Source organism: Alligator mississippiensis, chromosome 1, assembly GCF_030867095.1.
Source record: "Alligator mississippiensis isolate rAllMis1 chromosome 1, rAllMis1, whole genome shotgun sequence".
NCBI classification, from domain to species: domain Eukaryota; kingdom Metazoa; phylum Chordata; order Crocodylia; family Alligatoridae; genus Alligator; species Alligator mississippiensis.
The window spans coordinates 355,229,388-355,252,811 of record NC_081824.1 but is presented as its reverse complement, the minus strand read 5'-3'; the positions used below and the strand labels follow the sequence as shown (position 1 = coordinate 355,252,811).

Below are 23,424 nucleotides of genomic sequence, written 5' to 3'. Positions count from 1 at the left end.
TGCAATATAAAAATTCATGTGACATCCCTCGTATCTCACCTACCACGTCTTGATGTTAAAGGGTTTATACTGGGAGGGTGCAACTTAAACATCACTGGCTAATGAGGTACTGATCAATTCCCTTGAGGTTTTGAACTTTCTCATAAAACAATCTGGTTGACCATAAAAAATGAAAACTCAGAGTGTGTTCTTTATGATAAGGTTCTTTTATTAGGTATCTCTCTAACTTTTTTCCATTGTTTTCTTTTGTTTCTTAGGTATCACCACATCCTGGGCTAAAGGAAATAACAGAAGCCTGTTCCCCAAGCTACTGATCAACGTTTTCTCCAGTGGAGGTAAGTATTACGTCCAAGACCCCTCTCTAAACAACCCAAAATAAACACAGGTATGAGAAACAAAGATGAGTTCCTGTCCTTTGGGCTTGACAAGCCTGATTTCCCAGGGGTTTTTTTGTTTTTTTTCCAAGGGTATAAGCCCCCCAAAAAGGGTGCCTTTCCATTTAAGCACACTAAATGGTGTTGGGCTTATTGTATAAACGTTTGTTCTTTACCCTGCTGCTCCAGCCTGGCCCAACCTTGTAATAATAAAAAAATAAGAAAAGTTTTACTTGTCACTGTAAGGCTCAGCCATCTCTTTCCCGCTGGCCCTCTGTTTCCCAAAGTCGTACCAGTTCCTGGATCGCATTCCTGGCAATGATTCTTCAGTCGATATGTCCCAGCTCAACATTGTTCTCCATCTTCTCCAGCCAGCTGACATCCAACTTCTCTTCGCCCCTGACATCCCAATCAGCTCTCCTCTCGTTCTGATGCACCACACCTCTCCCTGTTTTTGTCCGGGTCTCTCCCCTCCTCACTCTCCCTCCAGGGCCACTCTAGCTTCATTAAGCAGCTGCTCCAGAAATGCAGCTCCCTCTTTTCCTTTGCTGGTTCTTGCCCATTTTCAGTTCATGCCATTGCCAGCTCCTTCTCCTCATGACACTCTCCCAGAACTGTCAGGGAAAGAATCACATCTTCCTGAGGCCCAAAGAACCATGGAATGTTGCTAGGACTTTGTTGAGTACACCTACATGGGAGCGTAAAACGAATAATGCCAATATAGCTTTGCGGTGTGCCGGCACATACTTAGGCTACACTCCCCTGGTTGCTGCTAAACATCTGCGATGAAGACATCCCCTGGAAGGAACATAGTCCCCAGGCAAACAGGCCTATTTGCTACTTTCAAGGGATCATGGGCCTAGGTCAAACAAGAAAAACTATAACCCTCCCTTAAAAAGGGAGGCCACTGAGAAAGTAACAACTAATTTCTTGGGACAAATAAAAAAGAAAACTGGGAAGGGAGTGAAGTCACAGTTTCACAATAAGAGCTCTGGAAGAGGACACTAAGCAGAGCACATTGGCCAGTGCTCACTGGCCCCTGAATGAGCCAAGGGAGCCTGTGCACACCAGCCAGTGAAATGGCTTGGAAATGTGACCAGAGGAGTGACAGAACAACAGCCCCACACCCACCTGGGTTCCCCTGGCCAAATCCTCTTTCCAGGTGTTATAAATGACCAGATTGGCCAGAACCATGAGATTGACCAGGAGGTCCTTTGATTTGGTGTCCCCCCTGGTAAACAGGACATGACACAAACTGGGCTTGTGTCTCACTGACATTGGAGTCACTTACCTCACACTGCAGACAACCTTGGTAACCTTCCTGTGAAGTTCTACCCTGGCCTATATTTTCTTTTTGCTCTTTTTGTCATGGTGCCAGTAAAGAGCAAATTGCTAGATGATAGCTATTATCATCAGCACCTGAACAGGATTTAGGCAGAATTTAGAAGCAGCAGCAGATCCAGATCAAACATGCAAAATGACTAAGGCATCTAGAATCATTAGATATCTGCATTTGGGCCTGAAAAGTTCTCTAGGCATCTAGATTTAGGTTTCTGAGCATGCTTAAAAATGAACCCAATCAAGCATTTTAGGTACTAATTCTTACTTCTGTTTCATCACAACCCACATCAAAGTACTCAAAGTATTCTTTAGTCTTGTGGTATGGCACTTTTTTAGAAAGTAGGAAATGTGTATTTGATTTCCTTCAAACTGAGTAGGACCTAGAACCCAAGCTTCCCACTTTCTAGGTAAGCATTCTAACTGCTAGATCATTGTTTAAAAGGAGGGTACTACTACCACCACAGTCTGAGATAAAATCATGGTGGAGACCACATTTTGCACTCATCTGACTGCAGCTGTCTGTATCAGTTAGGTCCCTGCCTTCTGGGTCCTCTTGACCGCAAAATGGTGGAGGTGCCTCACACGCAGCCCTGAGATAAATGACTAACCTTCAAGGATGGATGGGAGTTCAGAACATCCCTCTGTTTAGCATTTGCCATTGGCTTATTTTAGGACCCTCCTCCATCCCCCTCCCCCTGCTGAGTGCCTAAGTACTCTGGGTTGTCTTTTGCGTGGCTCATGCACTGAGCCACCCACTTCACTGTGCCCGACCACCTACCAGGCTCTGAGCATCTCCCTGGGGTGCCTCACATCTGGCCGACCCCCTTCCCAGAGCACGCCCACAAGCCTGGGGTCACTGCTGTCACCACCCAGGAGTCTTCATTTGTCCGTGGTCTTGTGCCCTCCTGGGATACACAGGCCTTGAAAACCCTGAGGGTGCTCAACCCACTGCAAGAACTTGGGGTGCTTCCTCTAGCCTGAAGCCCAAATAGGAGCCTCCCTTAGTCAGCTGGACCAAGGGAGCACCAAGGCATAACCCAGTCCCTCCCCCAATAAGTTTCCCACACTATGCTCAGAGGAGAATTTTATTGGTACAGAAGGGAAGCTTGGGGTAGGATACAAGACAGAGCAATATCAAAGAATAACCCTAGAGCAAACAGCGTGGCCTAGTAGCCATTGATTATGCAACTGCTGTACTGCAAGCTATATATCTAGATGGATCTCAAGTAGCTTACTCACAAGTATCATCCAGAGGCTGGTTGCTATCCTCTGGAGGTAGGCAGTTTCTTATGTTTCCAGTTTCAAGACAGAGAGAGGGAGAGGGCTGCAGCTCTTCCTTTCTCCTCAGGACCTCTAGGGTTCCAGCATGGAAGCTCTCTCCCTGCTTTCCAGCATGGCTGTCTCCATCATGGCTCTGCCAAAAATGGCTCTTCAAGATGGCTCTGCCCCTTCCAGGAAGAAGGGACCCTATATAGCCCTGTCATGACCTTGTCACTAAGCTCCCACCAGAAGCAGCCCCATTGGCTGATGCCTGGTGCATTTAAGTGACCTCACCTTCCAGGTCCAATCAGGCAGGTGTTTTCTGATGTCAACCAATCAGTTTAAAAAGCAACACTGGTCACTTATAGGAGTCAAGCCCCCTACCCCATGCCATAAGGTCATTGAGGTAGATTTCCTCCTTGGCTACCTGTCACTTCTCATGTCCACGGGAGCAGGATCCCCCGCCCTCACGAATGTTTCCAGCTCAGGTTACAACTCAGGGTTACATAAGACAGATGGGGGGAGGGCTGCCTGCTCCCCCGCAGTGACCATGGCAGCCAAATTGACAGAAAGGTGATAACCCTGATAGCAAAGTTTGGAGAGATACTGTGATGGCATTCTGTTACACTTAGGAGGCAATTTTTCCTTGCCATTGCCTGTATAGGGATGCAAGACATTTATTCTCCAGGGCTAGGGACAGAAGTTACACATAAACTGGTTTAAATCATCAGAAACTGGTTTAAACCTGTAACAGAACAGAAGCTAAGTACATGTAAACCAGTTTCCAAATGGCTGAAACTGGTTTAAAATAAACCTGACTGAATGTAGTATCAGACTTAACTGAGTTGGGTCAAATTGGTTTATGAAACTTCCATCCCAGACCCCTTCCTGTTTCAAGTTAAACAACAGTCCCTCAGCATCCCAGCTTACTTTCCAGCCCTGGGTTGGGCTGGGCTGGAAGTGGGGTTAAATTTCCCTTCCAGAGCTGATCTGCCTTGCTAAAAGCTGGCTGCAACTATGGACTACAAATCTAATCTATGGAAGCAGGAGGAGAAAGTGATGAGCAACCCTGCAGAGTACTGCTGCTGTGATTCTGGACTGCAAATCCTAGAGACCTTGGGAGAAACAGAAAGAGGAAGTAGACACACAGCCCATGCTGGCTACATGCCAAACAGCCATGTTCTAGTGCCACCTGGCTTCTGGTCTGATCCACTGCAGGTATGTAGCCGCATTTCCTGAATCAAAAGTGAATGTCTGTCCAGTTGTTTCTCAGTTTAATCTCTGCAGCTTAGATAAACCTGCAAAGACTGAATTGATTCAGTCTTGGGCTTTTTGATTGACTGTACTTAGCCCAGGTGGAATGGTCCAATTTGTAAGTGTTGCAATGCCTAAGTAGAAGTGTCTATGAAAACTATTTGGTTCTACCCAAAGCCCCTACTGGAGGGCTCATACTTTCTTTCTATAGCCCATCAAGCATCCATAATTTCTCCTTTATAACAGTCCCTCCACAAGTGAGGACTCTATGTGGAATATGGGGAAAGGGACATAGCATTATTGGCCTCTCTTTCTCTGCAGGTGAGATGGTATCTTCATGGGGGGAACCTTCCCATCCACAGACATGGGATATTGGGGTTATGATTTGACCCTGAAAGAAAGCCTCAGGATTTGGCTGAATCTGTGTACATAAAAAAAATAAGTTCATCCAGTACTAAAATTCCATACCCGTTGAGGTGAGTCCTGAAAGTTATAAATCTGTACATAAGAGCTCAACACAGCAGTTTAGGACAGGAAAGCACAGAGAATTTGAACTGAATCCACACAGATAATTCCAATGTGGAGTTTGACCTGAGCAATAAGATTGGCATGCCTAGGTCTTCCAAAATGTATCAGAGGAGCTGCAGTGCAACAAGCAGTCACACCTTCTTTACATGTCAGTCAGTCAACACTGATAGTCTCTATTGTATTTGGGTATAGTCATACAAAAATACTCTTCGTGTACCTTTAATAAGGCAACAATCTCAGACCAGAAATCTTTGACTGTGTAAAACTTATTATATAAACAAACATTTTTTATTGAAGACGGATATATTAATTTCCAAAAAACACCGAATGTGTCATGGCATAAATTAAGTAACTGTATTGAAATCTGTCCAAAAAAAGGCTTCAGTCCTTCTTTAATGATAGAAAGAGTTTGCTAATCAACACCTTTGAGCTAGTTGTGAACACTTTATTTTTACTGATGAGCAGTTATTCAACTAAGTAATATAACTAACTTCAGTGAATCATTTTCAGTGAGTATTGCTTGCCAGCATGAGTAAGAAGTTCACAGTCTGGCCCTTTGATATTTATATTTCGTGTCTGGGATGAATCTGCCTTAGTAAGCTGACAGGATGCTTTTATGTGCCATGACTCTGAAACAGTAGGTGGTTGCTCTTAATATTGCTGGTTTTATTTAAGCATAAATTCAATCTATTTAACATAATAATCTCCTTATGCATCTTTACAAATGACTATTTAATTTACAAGATTATTACACAGTATGTTGAAGCCTTCAGTATTGTTTATCATTTAGATCTCTAGACTTAAACTGAAATGGTTATCAAAACTATTATGGACAGGCTATACTAGTGGTTCTCAAACTTTTTTGGATTCAAAACACCCCTTTTTAAGCTCAATGTACTCTTTAGAAAATGCCAGCTCTTAGGTTTAACTGATTTCTTGTCTACAGAAAGATAATAGAGCAATACTTCTTTGCAAAGAATGCAAAAATACCATAACAGGTCAAAATGTTTTTGACACTATGGGTTCCAAAATAATCTTTGGGAATCGTGTGCAGGTGTTTTCACACCTAATAGTGCTAACTGTGTACATCACCCCTAAAAAGATTTCAAGGGACCCAAGGGTGCTGCAGCACCATTGTTAAGAATCACTGAGCTATCCTATTAAACATACATTTCATTTTCCAGCAATGAATAGATTCAGAGTAGTTATGCCTCTCTCTCTCTCTCTCTCCCTCCTTCTCACACACAATTTATAGGCTTATTGTAAAAAGAGTTCCATTGCACAGAGTAATTGGCAAATGGAGTTAGATATGATATGGTATAATACTTTGTACAGCATCCTCATATAAATTGAATCACAAGATGTTTTGCAGAGTTAAATACTACATTTCCCTGCCCCCTCCTAGCCTCCCCTTATTTATAAAGTCTCATACCCCAGCTTAGGCTGGTATGTGTATGTTAGCATATATGACAGAAAGAGGAGGAGAGGGAGAGAGAGAGAGAGGAGAGAATAAACTTAGTTTCTCGCTAGTCTGCTACAGGAATGGACTTCACCCATAGAGACATACTGGCTTGATAACACTCCAGGTTTTTACCCATGGAGCAATCTTAATGCCACTAAAAATGTTTATGGTTGTCTTTGGAAACAGCTTCTTATAAAATAATATTTGCATTGGTTCATACTATCTTCTCAGAAATTGTGATCAGGCAGGAGAGAAAGTCATAGGGAAATGATAAAAAATATGAACTGTGTAAGGGACTGATTTTTAAAAAGTACTGGTTCATTAATGCCAGTAGTGCCTATTAATGCTATTTTTATTACAGTTACTGAGAGTTCACTCACAATCACTTTTCACAGCACTTAATGGTCCAAAACACGTTTTGATCAAAATCACTAGACAAGGTACCCAGAATCAGGGTCCCAGAAATCCCAAACTGTAAAGTTCAGTACACTTACTGAAGGGAGCATAGGTGCTACAAATACAGGAACAGATCAAATCAAGGCCTTTTTTTTAACCCCTAAATTGACAAGCTCTGCTTACTAGGAATGAGGAGGATTACACACATGAAGTGCTGACAGAACGTCAAAAAGGTTTCGATAGGATGGATTCCAATGCAGTCTATAGTTAGAGACAGTAGTGGAGGTTATTACTCTTTCAAAACCAAGAAAAAGGAAAATTAAAGAAACAGGTACTATGTATAACTGTTAACCCCAGGGAAGCAATGAAAGAAACTAATGAAAAGGAGTTCTTTGCATTTTTGCTCTTAGAAAATTTTGGACAAAATACAAACAAAAAAAAATCAAGCTTATTGAGCTGTAGCAACCCACTCTCTAGATACAGATGACAAATCACATGCACTGGTAATAAAGCTCAACTCTGGTGCGAATAATATTCTACAGTAAGTTTGCTTTTAGGCATATGGACATTATTTATAAGACAACACTATTATGCTCTTTTACTCTGACGTATACTTAAGAAACACCAATTTGGGTTGTCAGCAGCAAGGATCACACCTGGGACCCTGAATATAAATGTATAAACCAGTTCTTCCTCAGCTAAAAATCAAGTTCTCCCAGGCAAGACTAGAAGGTCCATCAGTTCCTAGATGGTCTAGCTACCACCGGGACTGGACTGGTGGACATGGATTACACTTGATGCTTTTTTTCAAAGGCAGATCAAGAGTAGGTGCAGTGGTGTAGATGCATCCCCCTTTCTGATAATGTGGCAGGAGCAGTGGCAGCATCTGGTGGCTTTTTTTAAGTTCTAAAAAAGTTAAGAACTCCCATCACCTCTCCCCTACCTGCTCCTACCAGTGTCCCCACTGTCCTGCGGATGAGAAGAGCTCAAGTCCTGCTCCAGCCAGGCCGTGTGGTGACTGAGATCCGCCTAGGACAGTGCGGGTGGCTGAAGAAAGATGAGTTCTCCCTCCAGGAGCTAGAAACACCTAAGGGGGACAAGCAGAGGGGGCACTTGCCCACTCCTGCTACCACTGCCATGGACTAAGGCCAAATGCTGCACAGGACATGAGCTTCCCTCACCCCTGGGACAGCAGAGATAGCAACAGCAAGAGGTAGCTACTTGGAGAATGGGAGGGAAGGGGCTATGCCTCTGAGCAAAGAGGGAATGTGGGGAAGTGGTGAGGAATTCTTACCTTTGGGATTTAAAAAGTCTGTGGCTGCCACTCCTGTGGCATGGTCTGCCTGCCCTCCTCCCGCCACAGCAAGGAGGGAAAGGAGGCTGGGAGGGGGGAAGGTGCAGCCACTGGTCCCACACCCCATCTGTAAAATCCTAGATTTGTTCCTGCTTTTTTGATATACAAATTTAGCCTTGAACTCTTTCAGGAAAGGTCTTGAGATCTCATATTGGCAATGAATTGATCTTCTGCTTTCATAACATTTTTAAATTCTGTACATTCTACATCTTACTCTTTTGCCACTATGCAAGAACAATTATTAGTAAAGAGGAGATCCTATTAAATTGGAAGGGAATTTGTAAGTGTGTTGATTTTTCCATCACCTCTGTCACATCTAACCAGCTGCTTGCATTAGGGTACTCACTCTTCTTTCCTTTGAACAGTAGTTGTCGTTAAACAAGATGCATTGCTATTTGTTTCTTCAGTTTATAATTCTTCAGAGCTACAGCCATGTCGTTCTCATAGGTACCTAAGTGAAAGCTAGGTAGCATTTAGGTACCTACAACATAGAAAGATATCCGAATCAGCCCCACTCCAACAGTGGCAAGTCCCCTTAGAAACTTAGGATGATTGGGTGCCTCCACACTTTGGCCTGAATCAGGCTTCTGAGCCTGCTTAGGAGGGAAAAAGACAGATCAAGAACAAAAGCAGCAAGGTCCCACCAAAGCTCCACTTCAATCCAGGTCGGTGCCAGAAGGCAATTAAAGTCCACCTAAGTCCCTAAGCTACTAGGCATTCACACGGCATGCCCAACACCTGACTGACAGTGACAACACTGAAAGCAAGATAAAGTCCAGTACCCAAAACTGCATATAAGAGAAATGCCTGCCTCCTACACAATAGCCTAGTGCTTAGCTTACATGTCCAAGAAGCAAAAGGCCTCAGTTCTAGACTCTCCTACGTTTGAAGGACTCCAACCCACATCTTCCAACAGACTAACCCAATTACCAAGGTATTTAATAACTTCATCTGCTCCCCATGACCACAGAATTAGGGTGCCTCATAATCCTAATGTATTTTGTCCCTACGCTGCTGCTCTGAAAACTATTATCACCCCAACTTTACATACGGTCAACTGGATCACAGACTGAGTAAGTGACTTGCCCAAGGTTACAGGGGAAGTCTAGGTTAAAATGATACATTGAACCCAGGTGTGAGGCTAGCACTCTGGCCCTCCTTCGAGACAGCTCTTTCCATCTCAGGACATTTAGGCGTTAAGCTTCCTGAAACCACTAAGAGGTAGGAAATTGTTACTCCCCTCAGATTAAAACTGGATCAGCTGAGACACAGAGAGTAGTTTACATCATCATGTCAAATATCTTCAATAGAAATCATGTTATACAAAATCTACTGAAGATTTTAGTTTTTCTTCCTTTTACTTCACTACATATTGGTTCTTCAGGCCTTCAGGTTGTACACATGTCATTGTTCAGAATCATAAGAAGGGTGATAGGCCATTTCAGAGATCCTTTCTAGTTTAAGCTTACCTTACAGGCTTTTTTGAAATGTCTGGTTTTGTTGTTTTTCTGCCATTTTTACAGGTACCATTATTACATGGAATGAGAAACATGTCAGCTTAACAAACACCCCTTTGTTGAGGTGTTGGGTATCAGTATGCCTTGGAGATGCTGAGGGGAAAAAAAATCTTATGTTCCCTGCCAATATTTGGGGCCTGATCAAATGTCTACTGAAGTCAATACAGTCTTTTCACTGTGAGCTTTGGATCAGATCTCAGATACTGAAATGTCTGCTAATTGCTAGCATATCTGCCAGGCTTCACTTTTTATTTCAATGGTTGTTGAGTCCCCAGTAAAAGTAAGTTCATACTGTATTTATTTTTGTCCAGATCTAATGACTTGCATACTGTTTGGGCTAACAGGAAACTCATCTCTGTGCAAAAGGAGCATGATTTTTCCCGAGGCTGGGTCAGCAAGGTCCTTAGTGCTACTTCGAATCCTGAAAGCAAGGGGTAGCTATTTTAAGTGCATAAGGACCTCCCCTCCAGTTTCTTGTCAGTTCTACAGAATCATTTTCCCTTGGGTCATCATATTATATTTTTTAATGTTCCCTTTTTAGACTTAAATTATATATTAAATTTGCCTACTTGGGATTATTTTAAATTTCTGTAAGCAAGCTTTCACCTCTGCCTGACTTCAGTTTTTTATTGGAAAGGGAATTCAATATACATATTTTTACTTATCCTGAGGTAGACAGCACTTTCTAACTAGAAGGATGTTCTCCCCTTTGTGGCTACCAAGGAGTTCGCTTCTTTGAAGGCCTCAGTCACTGCTCTTGACCTTTGGCAGTAACTTTATTCAGGGAGACAGAGACTTTATATTCAAGCCCTTCTGGCACCTACAGCTGAATCAATTTGTTTTTAGGCTCTTATCTTCTGACAGGTGCTTATTTCTGTGGCAGTCTCCCTATGAACTCTCTTGGAAACATGCCCAGGATTATTTTTGTTTATTCCTTCCAAACTCCATTCCACTTTCACTAACCCAGAATTTTAATCCTTCCCTGCTGGCAACAAAGGGTTTTGTTAGAGCACAGGAAATATACATTAAAGGATTTTTTTCAGTCTGCCTTCTGAGTTCTCCTCACGCTCTGGTAATTTGTAGAGAGACTGCCTTCATGATTCAATCCAAACTGACTAACCTGATGGTGCACATGCCTCCCATGAAGCATCTATACAAATCCAGACATAGCAAAACACTATATTTATCCTCTCTTCTTGAATATAGTCCAGTTAAGGAAAATAGAAAAGAACTCAAGCTTTTCAATACAAACTTTTCTGGTTAAGGTGGGACATGGGTAGAAAGTTTTGGACTCACTGCAACCAAAGACCATCTGCCTAGCTAATCTAATTCAAGAAGGTATTTATAATACAAGATCAACTGAAATCATTTACTACCTATTTCACTCAGAGATAAATTACTGTGGGTAAGCTTCATCTATTGCAGGACAGGAGCAGACACAAAAGAGTTACAACAGAACAGCTGATGCATGCTTGCAAGTGGAACATCCCCCTCCTTTTTAAATCAGTATAATTGCTCATCTGTTCATGCCTTTAAAGGTCCATGGTTAAGAACGTTCTGCCCTTGGTCCCAAAGAGTGTGCTGTCACAACTTCATCATCACCAAAAACCTTGTTATTCACAGCTGCCTTATGGGGGTGATATAGTAAAAGACACAATAAAGTTATGAACCAACATGCTGAAATGAATTTGAATTGTCAACAGAAGCTAGTGAAAGGAGTGGACCTCTGCTGTGATTTTTTATATGACCTAATGTTCTTAAGAGACAAGGTGCTACACAATAAGCAAGTTAGAACTTTCATTTAGTTTTCACCTTTCCCCCACATAAAATCAAATTATATTTGGGTCTGATTTTTAGCTTGGATTTATCTATCCCCCGTTTCAGATACAGAGGTTTTAAAGTGACGTTTCAGATATTTAGTTGCATAACTGTGTGGCCACATCTGGTGAACAGACATACTGCACCTGTGAATAATTGTGGAATTAAAAGGAACCAAGATTAGAAAAGAAAAATATGATCATTATTCCGAAGATTAGATTTCTGTGCATCTCGACTGTATGCCGTCACACATACACAATTAATAACCCCTTGTACAATCTTTTGGCAGCTCTATATTGTTTCTGGTGTGATACTAGAAGCAGAAATGGAAGCCTCTTAGAAAGTTTCACTTGCCTCAAATCTGAGCTACACTAAATATGCCATCACATTGGAGAACTACAGAAACTGATGTTGCAGTTCAATTTACCAGTTTCTTCAAGATGGCCTTGTGATTTGCTCACTTAGCTAGAAGATGATTAAGATTTTGAGTGTGATCTCACTATTTTTAATGAGCATTATTTCTGTCTTTCCCTTCAACTATATTGCTCTAGCTATAACACTAAACTAAAGTGTTCTCACATCACCTTCATTTGTTGACCCAGAGGGGAACCTAGGCCCTTTTCTCCCCAATAAGACCAAGCCTTGATCACTTCTTTTAAACTGATAAATACTATAAGAAATAAATGTAGTATGGCATTTTTCACATTCATTATCTGTTCAAGGAGAAGATACTCTGTCACCTTGACCCCTGAGAACTTTTAGTTTGGAACTGAACGCTCTCCTGCAACATTCAACACAGTATTTTAACTTTCCATAAACGGGCAGAGCTTGTTTTCCTTAAGCAAGATTGAGAAAGTTTTCCCTTATTAAGGATCTGAAATCTGTGTAATTTCTGCTGGCTATTTAGTCTGATGGGAAATGGGCCTAAACAGGCAATATTAGACTTTTCATCCAATTAAGTGTAAGAGGATAAAGACCCACAGTAAATGGTAGGGGTAAGTTGTGGAGAAGGGCTAATAGTGCTTACACTTACACTGCTGGCTCCATTGTCATTTTCACTTTTAAAGTTAAAGAGTAAATTAATTCAGTTTGCCCTAAAGAATCCTGCCAAAGCTTTGGCATTTGTACTCCATGTGGTAATCCTGTCTAAAAGTCACACCTTCTTAGTGCAGGTTTTCTTTTGGGTCAAGAACATTTCTGGTGTTATATGTGTTTGAAAGGCTCAGTGTTCTTATTTTGACAGAGTCCTGATTTCCAGCCCACATGCCTCAGGCTAAACTCATTAGCCACCTAAATCAGTTGACTAGAGAGCCTGTATCCCCATTTCTCAGTGGATGGCGTATAAGATTTCTGAAGACTGCTGGCCTAGAGAAGTTTACAGCTTTCCCTAATCATGATCTTGCAAATAGGACTCCATTTAAAATTGATCTAAAATTCATAAGTGATGCAGAGAGGTTTTAATTGACAATTGGCTTCTGAGTTTTGCAGTTTTATTGACTGCCTGTCTGTCTTTCATTGGGTATGTTTGTTTTCACACTTCATTACAGCTTGTTTCTGTTCCCTTTTTATCCAAGGTCACAGATATGATTGTGATTGTTTTTACTATAGTTCTGAACTATTAAGTATTTTGTTTGTATGGATCCACCCCTGAAACCACTTATATTGTAAATCCATTTGTTATTTGTTGTTAAATACTGATGACTCTTAGTTGGCTATAGGCAGAAAACAAGCCACACAAATACATAACTTGTACAAATAAACCATGCAGTCGGATAGTCCAATAAGCTATTGGGGCCTTGGTTTATTTTCCACAGCTCTACATACAGTTCAGTAGTGGTTCCCAGAAGGGCACATAATCTCTCAAGTCTGCACATGGTATTGCAATTTGTACATAAAAACATTCAGCTTACAGTGCTATGATTGAAAAAAAATCTTAAGTCTATGATCCAAGGTCTGCCTGGTATTTATGGTCATCTCTAATTGATTCCTGTTAGGCTGGAGGAGAAAGTGCACAAATGGAGAAGCCAAAAGGGATTGGAAGAGAGGAGCAAAAGACAAGATGGAGCTTAAAGCTAGAGAGCTTAGGGCAACTGGTGACATTAGCCAAGCTTTTCTTCAAGAAGTTGCCTGTTCTTTGTGTCATAGGAGAACAAAGGTTATGGAAGAGTCACTGAAATATTTTGCTATAAGAATCTACTCTTTTTGCATTAATACACCTAATAAGTATGGAGACAACAAAGTGAAGTCACCAAATTCCTGTTGATAGTTCCTGTTTAGCTGGGACTGGTCAAGATTTTGAACACAACCCAAGGAGCTGATGCCCTAGTCAGTGCCCCTGGATTGTGGCAGACAACTGCACAAGGACCCTCACTCTACTTATTGCCAGCACTTTTATACAGCTGCAAGACAGCTGGTTCTCGGTTTCTGCAGACTAGTAGTCATCTATTAAAACTTGTGCTCCAGCTACAGCTGGAAAAGATCTGAGAATCAAAAGCATGAATTAAAAAGATACAGCAACAGGGAGTAAGGGAAAGAGATAATGAGCAAGAAAGAGAGGTAACTTTACACCTTACATGAATTAAAATAGGCCAGACCAGAGCCAACATTAGATACAAACCACAGTTGTTGTCAGGGCGGCTGATTTTTTAAGGCCACTTCCAGTATTATTTCTCCCCACCCTTAACCAGCTAGGAACTGCATCTCTGTGCCTCTGTACACAGCTTTTGGAGGTCTGTTTTTTTCTCCCCACAAATCCTGAATGAGCAACAGAACCTGCTGCACCAAAACAATTTTGATCTAACTGCCTCTGACACCTCCTTTGACAGCTTCCTGGCAGTGTCTACAATGGCCAAATGTCTAATGAGTCAATCAGCACAGGAGATGGCAAATCATGGGATAAGATGCTTGGTCCTCACAGGCAAGGTCAACTCCCAGACTACTGCACCAGGCAGCACAGTTTGGGGAGGAGGTGAGCAGCCAACAGTGGTGAAGGAACAGGTTAAGGACTGTTTAGAAAAGTCAACTGGGAGAGGTCCTGGATGATTGGAAAAGGGCAAATATAGTACCCATCTTTAAGAAAGGGAAAAAGGAGGATCCAGGAAGCAACAGAGCAGTCAGCCTCACCTCAGTCCCTGGAAAAATCATGGAGCAGGTTCTTAAGGAATCCATTTCTAAGCACATGGAGAAGAAAGTGACCAGGAACAGTCCGCATGGTTTTACCAAGGGCAAGTGTATGACCAACCTGATTGCTTTCTATGATGAGATGACTGGCTCTGTGGATGTGGGGAGAGCAGTGGACATGATATACCTGGACTTCAGCAAGGCTTTGGATACGGTCTCCCATGGCATCCTCACAAACAAACTGAGGAAGTATGGGTTGGATGAATAGACTGGCTGGACTGTCAGGCTCAAAGGGTGAATTTACATGTGCAATTAACATTACACAATAAAATCTGGAGCTGTTTGAATTGGAGGAAACTGCTCCTGGGTGCAGTGTCCACATGTGTGCCCGGTGCAGCAGCAATTTGATATGTGGCAGAGCAGCCTTGGGCTGTCAGCTGTCATGGGAGGCCAGCCCTGGGCTCCCAGGGGTGGCATAGGGTGGTGGAGGAGCTGGTTGGGGCACAGGGATGCTGAAAGTGCAGCATCATGTAGCTAGGTGGCAGGCAGCCTCCGCACTTTAGCACTCTCATGCCCCAGCCAGCCCCTGTCACCATCTACATGCGTGTTTCAGCTCAGTTACTTACTCTGCCGTAAGACCATACAGTCCCCAAAAGTACTATCTTATGGCAGAGTTAATTAGTATACTGAGACCTAATACCAGCACACGTGTAAATAGTGATGCTTTACTGCATAGCTAATTAGTCTACTCCACAGAAAAGTGAACTTGTAGATGAACTCATAGAGTAGTAATCCATGGTTTGATGTCTAGTTGGCAGCCGGTATGAAGTGGAGTACGCCAGGGGTCCGTGCTGGGGCTGGTTTGGTTCAATATTTTCATCAACAACCTAGAGGATGGGATGGAGTACACACACAGCAATTTTCAGATGACACCAGGTTCAAGGGAGTAGTAGATACACTGGTGGGTAGGGCTAGGATTCAGAGAGATCTCAACAAATTGAGGATTGGACCAAAAGAAATCTCATGAGTTTCAATAAGGACAAGTGCAAAGTCCTGCACTTAGGACAGAACAATCCCATGCACCAGTACAGCCTAGGGACTGACTGGATAAGCAGCAGCTCTGCAAAAAAGGACCTGGAGGTTACAGTGGACACGAAGCTGAATATGAGCCAATAGTGTGCCTTTGTTGTGAAGGCTAATGACATACTGGGCTGCATTAGTAGGAGTGTTGCCAGCAGATCAAGAGAAGTGATTATCCCCTCCTCTCCCACCAGTTCAGCACTGGTGAGTCCACATTTGGAGTAGGAAGGAAAGGATGTGGACAAATTGGAGAGTCCAGCGTAGGGCAACAAAAATGCTTAGGGGGCTGGGGCACATGACTTCTGAAGAGAGGCTGAGGGAACTGGGCTTATTTAACATGGAAAAGAGAAGACTGACGGGAGATTTAATAGCAACTTTCAACTACCTGAAGGGGGTTCCAAAGAGGATGGAGCTGAACTGGTCTCAGTGGTAACAGGTGACAGAACAAGGAGCAATGTTCTCAAGTTGCCGTAAAGCATGTTTAAGTTAGATATTAGGAAAAACTCTCTCACTAGGGTGGTAATAAAGCACTGGAACAGGTTACCCAGAATCTTTGGTGGAATCTCCATCCTTGGATGTTTTTAAGACCTGCCTTGGCTGGGATGATATTCTTGGGGATGGTCCTGCTTCGAGCAGAAAGTTGGACTAGATGACCTGCCGAGTCCCCTTCCAACCCTAATTTTCTATGAGTCTATGAGTCTAAGTCTGTAAATACTGAGAACGTTCTGTAGGGCAAATATAATACGGAGAGTTATGAGAGTTAAAAGGGGAACAGCAGCATTTCTACTGTAGTATACAAAACTATTTGTACAGTATTCTTCCCAAGTCAGGAAAGGTTACAGATATTAAGGATTTTTCTGGTGAGTTATGGATTTTTTTCCCCTCTGCTTTCCTTCTTTTTGTCTTCTAAAGAAATAATCTAACATTCACCCACATAACTTGTCATCATCCAGTGGCCTCAGATCTACCAGTTATTTTAAGACTTGCCCTAGGCAAACTTCTGCATATTGCTAGCTATGCACACAAGGCGGAGTAAGAGACAAGGAAGGGGACAGAGGAAGAAAACATGGGGCAGGATCCAGAAAAAGAGTGAGAGTGAGGGAGGCAGGTGCAGCAGCTGGTGACATCAGCAGAGATCAGGCTTGGGAGTCTAGAGAAGGACCTATTACAGAGAGAGACAGAAAGACAGACAAAGGGAGCTGTTTAGAAGTGAAAGGCATCACAGTGGCTGAGATAACTAGGCAAGGAAAGTAATGGGGAGGTAAGAAAAGAATCAACAGAAATCAGCATTGAAAAACTACCTTTAAAATGCAAAAGAGAATAGAGAGGGAGAAAAGGATACGAGGGAAGGAAGATTGAGAAAGAAAAGGAGCTTGAGCATAAATAAATACTGAGAAGGTGAACCTCCTACTTACACTTTGGAGGGGCAGATATAGATGAAAGATACATACACGGATACCCACCTGAAAGACTGACAACCACTGCAGGTAACTGAGGTGATCTTAACAAGCAAAAAAATTAATTAAAATGTACAGTGTTCCTTACCTCAGTTGTTGCTGATTTCTTAGTAAGGCCTAGCACCTCCACAGTTGGAGCTACTGCTTTTGTTGCAGCTGTTAAAAAAAAAGATGGAGCACAGAGAACTCCTCAGTATATTCTGCTATAGCTCAAAAGATCTGTCTCCTGTTTGCTCACACTTTCTCTCTCATTTGGCATAACTGTAATATGCTAATTACCATATTATCCAAATGCAAACTGTAAAACTAAGGCCAGGTACAGACATTACATTTTTACCAGTATAAGTGATCGGAAACTGGTCTATAATAGAACAGAAATTCAGCACATAGACTGGTTTAAAAATGGCAGAACCTAGTCTAAGATTTGTACCTACCAAAAGGCAAACGTGTGTTCTGTTCACTACTGATCTAAACTACGCTGCTTATGGAAAACCACAATCACTACCGCTCTAAACTATGCTGCTTAAAGAAAACCGTGTAATTTAGATCAATTCTACCTCAGGCTTTTTGAATGGCTGTACCTAGTCTAAGAAGGCAGGTGTTAAATGCTGCCCCAAAACTGTAAACTCTTTGGGGGGCTTTTCCCTACATGTGTGGACTGAGCTTAACACAATGAAGCCCAGCTCCTGACTAGGGCATATGGTGCTATCACCACACCAGCAATGCTATTTGGTTCATGTTTGTATACTGTGTCCATCGCTGTGACATCTGAGTGCCATCCAGGATAAGATAAGAAAATATTATGAATTCTTAAATAGTAGTGATGCTCTGAAAGAAGGGGGGGTGAGGGGAGCAACAGAACGTGCAAGAAAAAATCAGGTAGATAGGAAATACAGAAGTGGGTAAACTCAAGCATCTTTAGAAGGAAGGCATCTCTACATGGCTGAGAACCTGTGCCTTCGAAAATGGACAAAGAGCCAGAAATGATACAACAGTGAATCCCCACTAAAAAGCCTTTTCCTACAAAGGCAGAGAATGAGGACAAGTATTTGGACAGCCTGAGGGATGAGTCAGATGGGTAACACATTTATCAGTAAGTGTAATATAGACAGAAACAGTAAATCGAGTCATTCAGCAAAAAATAAACCACCTCTATTATGTCAGACCCTAAAATATACAGCATGTAATTACCACATGGACAAAGCTATATTCCCAATAGCTCTCACAATACTATAGGATACTATTCTACTTATTGCACCACCTTATGCATTTCCCAGTTTAAACCAAGCACAGGAATTCCAAAGGGAATCTTCACTGCCTTAAATTAGTACTTTCCTTCCATATCAAAAACTAGCTTCAAGAAATAGCAGAGCCACTTCAGTATGTAGCATACATCTAACAAACAAGATTTTTCATGAAACTTGGACTTTTGGGGAATATATTTCCCTTTAAGTCTCTCATGAATCCGCTCTTCAGGAAGATAAAGGAAATGGAAGGAAAATACAAAGCCTTTTCTTCCAGGTAATTTGTCTCAGACCAGAGCATAAGCATTTTGTACTGATTATTTGGTTAGATCTGACAATATTTTCAGCACTGTACAGGAAAAAAAAGAAAGGTGGCAGAGACAACCTCAAACTGTTTACAACTGGACTATACACACAAATCAACCTGGGAGACCTGTTGTTAGAGGGTGAATCTCTCTTTCCTTATTTTGGTTTTGCTTTAAACAACACATAACATTTTCATTCCAGCAAATGAAAAAAAAAATTCAGAAGGGAATGATGTGAAAAGAAAGCACCTGCTTTAGCAGGATGAGAAAAGAGTTACAGGGATAGCAAGAAACATGGAAGAAGTCAGTAAGATGGTTGTAGCAGCAGAAAGTAAAAAAAGTAATAGTGGCAAGGGAGAGAGGAGAAAAGTGGCTACAGGAAAATAGCATATTTGTCTCTGAAAGAACAAAATCAATACAAAGTGAATCTAACCAAACTTGAACTCACTACCTGTGAACATTAACTGCTAACCTACGTCTTGCATGGTAACCAGCATGAAGTTATAATTTGTTTTAATCATTCTTTCCTGGATGCTAAAGAAACATAAGGCAAAATTATGTTACCTTCTTTATGTCTAAATGGCAGTTTTCTGGCTGCATAAATGGTGTCTGTGGCACTTGCCAAAAGGCTGTGATTCTATTTCCCCTATACAGTGGACTCAGAATCACATTCACGTAGACTGAGTGTGTGCTGCTACATTGGCTGCATATGTGCATGTAAGTTAGTAAAACATAGCCAGACCCCCCCAAAAAGCATAAGTAATAGCGGTTAGACATTGGAGGACAACTCTTCTATATTCTAGCACTAATAGTTGAGAGGTAGGACACTTGCCTGGGAACTATGCTTTAGCCATCATGATGCAGGTCAGGCATTACTCAGAGCCTGCTCCAATACTCCTTTTGAAGTTGCCCCCCTTGGTAACAAACAGAGGGAGATGTGTGGGAGGCAGTGGCAGATAATGAATTGGAGGATGCATGTCTGAACAAGTGCTGGTTCTACCTCCTTTCTCCTCATGGGATAGAAACTTCCCCACTGCACTGTTCTCCATCCTTTTATCCAATGCCTGTTAAATGCAAGGTTCATTAGCACAGCTTCAAAAGAAGAGATGGAGAGGGGACTGGATAACACTTAACTTCTTTGGGACAAAATGTCTGGGGAGGGAGGTTGCTCTAGGGTGTGGATTTTTTTGGTGATATTCTTGAAAAATGACACACACAAATAAAAGGAGTTTCTTTTCCTGGCACTGGCTGTAAAAGGAGTAAAGTACTTTTTCTAACTTGACTCTTGACTCAAGAATCACTACCATGACTCTCAAGCAAATATAAAATATATACATTATTTTCAGACTTTGCATCTATTCAAGCTGATCAGCAAAAATTTTGATTCAACAGACTTTTAAAATCTATTTCATGGTAGAAGAATGGCTCTCTAGGGTCTGAGCTCATCTGTATCAGTAACATTTAGAGGTGTACCTGGTAGGCTCATTGGCTATAAAGTTCATTTGATTATTCTGCTGTTGATAATAAATTGTGAGAGAAAGAAACTGAGAAGGAGTGAGCTATATACTATGTCTTATATAGAGAGACATCTTTAACCACCATGAGAGTGCCCTTTGCAAAAATGAAGTTATCATTTTGGAACCAAGAGTTCTAGTTTTGTGTATGTCTTCTTGTCTTAGACCAACATGGCTACCAAGCACACCCCTGAAATATGGAAGATGCTGAATTTAAGCCAATTTTGGATTTTAAACTTCATTGCAGAACAACAAGAAAGATGTTTTACCGCCCTGCCTGCCATCTGACACCTCCAGGGAAGGAATTCTACCTGATCAACACATCAAAGAGCTACTCAACACAGCTCACATACTATCATGTTCCCAGAGGGATAGCCTTCCATGTTCAGTTCCCTGTGTGCAAAAATGAAGTTTATTTCCTACCTATGGGGCCTTTTTACCATCCTGAAACATCTATATTTTTCCCAGAGCCTGAAGAAGGGACTTTGATCCCAAAAGCTTGCAGAAAAGGACAATTTTCTTGTGATTTCCCAGTCTAATAAAAAGTATCATTTTGGAACCAAGAGTTCTAGTTTTTTTCACATCTTCTTGTCTCAGGCCAACATAGCTACCAAGTACATTACTCATATACTTGGTTGATCATGGCCAGAGTGGTCTTCAGTTAAACTAAAATCAGTCCTTTTCTAGACACTTAAAGAAAAAGAGAGCAGGTTTGCAAGCTGAATAGACTAATTTTGATTTCCCAGGGGTAATTTCTTCTGTTAGGGCCAATCTTATCCCTTTGCCTTTCCTATGGAATAGAGATAGTAAAGAAGTGGATTAAAAACCTGATGGAAGTAGTGTAAGGTTCTGTCCCCCACCAAATCCTCACAGAGATTTCCCAGAAGCAGTTGGAAGATTTGAGCCTTGATCACACCACCATGAGTCTGGAATCACTGCAACTAAACAAATAGAGTTATTCCAGATCAGTCGTCACCAACCAGTGGATCTTGAACCACCGGTAAATCTCGGAGCCTCTTGGAATCGATCTGAGGCTGAGGCAGGGGCTGAGTGTCCGTGTGCATACATGCACACACTCCAGCCCAGCAGGTCAGTTCATGGGGGAGGGAAGGGGCGGAGGCTAGATTGAAGCCCGTGCAGTAAGGGACAGTGCCGCAGAGGCAGGAGAAGGGATAAGTTGAGTGGGGCCCCGATCATGTGGGACTTACCTGCTGGGGAGGTGCACCCCCCCCCCCAAATTTTTCTCCTTCTGCCGTGATCTGCCCTTCACTCCCTCCCCACAGACTTACCTGCTGGGTGGGGGGGTTTGGGGGGTGTGGCAGTGGTGCACGGTAGATCTTGGGCTGTTTGTAAATGCCAAAGATGATCTCCTACTTAAAAAGGTTGGAGACTGCTGCTCTAGATTAATGTTGGTGTTGCCAGTAATGGAATTTGGCCCCACATACACATCCCATTCATTCTCCCCCTGCTTGTTACTGCTTCTCTCCATGACCTTTATTTTTCTCCCTTAAAAGTATGGACTTTCATTAAATTGAAAACATCTCTCATCACAGTGTCATCACAAGTGCCATAATGTGAATATATTGTATTGCCAAGCATTGCTTAGCAACAGGATCTTGTGTTCTGCCAACTTTCTTTTCATGCCGTCAATCTGAATTTTACTGAAGTTGTTTTGCTGTGTTTTGAAGGATTGACTGCACTTCAGTTACACGACCAATGGACATTGCAAATCCACAAGCAGAAACTGGCACTGGCCCTGTATATTTATTAGGATATATGTGATTTTTATGATGTCCTTCTACCTGCGTGGTGTTTGGCAACATTATTTATAATCCCAATAAATTAATCAGTTGTGAATTTTCAAAGAGCTGGCCAATTTGGGGCTATAAAAATTCATGGAAAAATGCCATATTCTTTCACTTGTGAAAACAAACTCAACAAGAGAAGGTTATAGACCAGATCCTCAAAAGGATCTCACTGTCTCTTCAGAAATTTATCTCCAACAAATAGGTGCCACTTTTATCTTCAATACTACTGCTGTGCATCCACCTATAGGCATCTACATTTTTGCTGATTGGATTTTACGAAGTTTACTTATCAATGATGCCACCTTATCTTAATTACTCAGATCCCTATAGAGCTAGCCCAAGCCCCAGAAGCCCCAAAGCAGGCTTCTGAAATCAAGCAGGGGAAAGAATCTCACCAGCGGGGTCCGACAATGCTCCGAGACCTCCTAAGACAGTTGCAGCCCTCACGCTACAGGAGTGCTCTTACAGGGGATGTCAGAACTTGGTTCAAGTCTGTGCACTTTCTGTGCAGAAGCAGAGAGCTGAACTTCAGTCTCCTGCATACCAGGCAGAGGCTCTGACAATAGGGCTGTAGAATCTGTCTATCTGTTATCCAGTGAATATTTAATTCTATTTACAGAGTGAACAGGAGAGAGAGAGAGAAAGTGCATGCAGGACTCCAGAATACCCAAACAGCTCAGGTCCCCACTCTGAATCAGGCAGAGCATAAATTTCAACTAATGCCTCCAACATTCTAGATATATATTTGGGGGGGGGTGCGTATTTTAGAACCTCCTCTTTTTTACTTTCAAAGACAGTAAAACTAGTCTTAAGCCACTTCCACAAGAGAGTTCTAGGAATAACCAACCTTGTTAGTTTGGCCCCTAAGCCCTGCTATTTGCCTCTAAATTTCACTCCTACCTAGCTTAATTGGATGCTCACTCAGCTGCTTTCTGAGGATTCCTTCCTTAAGAGATTAACCCTCCCCCCACATGCATTATACAGGTATCCTAAGCACGTAAAGTAGTACTGAGGTTTCTAGTAGAGGGGACAATAGAGTTAGGCGTTGCAACCCTGAGCAATTGAGCACCAACTACCTTTGAGGATCTAGTCCTTATTACCAGTGTTTGCAATACATTAGGGATGTCTGTGCAGTTTGCAAAATCAAAACCATGTGATTTTAAGGACAGATGCAATTAGACTAATGGCAAAATGTTGCCTTTGAGATCTGCACCAAATATCTACTGCATATTATTCAATCAATCCAAGCAGAACTCCAGTTGATGCCAGCTACTAGATTGTACAAAGCTTGAATATAAAGAATGGAATAGAGATGGGATTTTTGCACATAAAAATGTCAGGTCAGCTCTTCGGCTGACGTAAATTGTTGTTGCCAGTCCAAGTCAAAAGAACTGCACTGTTTTAGAGGGGCCCATTATAATTTGAATTCCAGGAGCAGCCACTGTATACTAACAACCTTACCTACACACATCATACACAAGTGTACTTGCATGCACAAGAACACACTGATCCTGACCCAAAAATTAACAACTAAAAGAGGGCTTTTAACAAAAAAAAAGTGAATTAAAAATTAACAAATAAAAAAAAGTGGA

The 23,424-nt window shown here is 42.0% G+C and overlaps 1 long non-coding RNA gene across 1 annotated transcript; it reads left to right on the top strand.

Moving 5' to 3' along the window:
* LOC109282558 (uncharacterized) lies at positions 1-20,577 on the top strand. The gene is made up of 3 exons (XR_002089568.2): positions 1-335; positions 3,959-4,193; positions 20,190-20,577. It is a non-coding gene; the product is annotated as an uncharacterized LOC109282558 (long non-coding RNA).
* The last annotated feature ends 2,847 nt before the right edge of the window (positions 20,578-23,424 follow it).